This window comes from Apium graveolens, chromosome 6 (assembly GCF_009905375.1).
Source record: "Apium graveolens cultivar Ventura chromosome 6, ASM990537v1, whole genome shotgun sequence".
Lineage (NCBI taxonomy): Eukaryota > Viridiplantae > Streptophyta > Magnoliopsida > Apiales > Apiaceae > Apium > Apium graveolens.
The window spans coordinates 235,359,215-235,359,885 of NC_133652.1; the positions used below are offsets into that span (position 1 = coordinate 235,359,215).

General features: G+C 46.2%; 1 non-coding gene across 1 annotated transcript; it reads right to left on the minus strand.

Annotated features, from left to right (window-relative positions):
• Window positions 1-265: 265 nt before the first annotated feature.
• Window positions 266-372, minus strand: LOC141669503 (small nucleolar RNA R71). Its single transcript, XR_012553783.1, has one exon. It is a non-coding gene; the product is annotated as a small nucleolar RNA R71 (small nucleolar RNA).
• Between the last annotated feature and the right edge of the window lie 299 nt (window positions 373-671).

Below are 671 nucleotides of genomic sequence, written 5' to 3' on the forward strand. Positions count from 1 at the left end.
TATTCAGATGGTGCAGAATTCTGTTTCTTTTGGAGGAGCGGCAACTGAAGACCCCAACATGCACATAAGGAATTTTGTCGAGATCTGCAGCACTTTTTAGTATAATGGCGTGACTGATGAGGCTATCAAGTTGAGGCTTTTCCCATTCTCACTGAGGGACAAGGCTAAAGACTGGTTATATTCTGAACCAGCTGGGTCCATCACTACGTGGCAAGATCTTGCACAAAAGTTTCTGGTGAAGTTTTATCCGATGGAAAAGACTGCTGCTATGAGGAGTGCTCTTACTCAGTTTGCGCATCAACCTACTGAATCTATGTGCGAGGCTTGGGAACGCTACAAGGAAATGTTGAGAAAATGTCCACATCATGGAATGCCGGATTGGATGGTGATCACTGGCTCCCATAATGGTTTGGGGGCCCAATCTCGGCCCATGCTCGATGCAGCAGCTGGAGGCGCCTTATGGGCTAAAAGCTATACTGAGGCGTATAATCTTATAGAGACGATGGCTGCAAATGAGCATCAAAACCCAACTCAGAGGATGACGTCAAGCAAGGTAGCAGGTATTCTGGAAGTTGATGCAGCCACCGCTATTACAGCCCAGCTCCAAGCGCTATCGATGAAGGTTGATTTTCTGGCTATATATGGAGTTAATCAAATAGCTATGGTTTGTG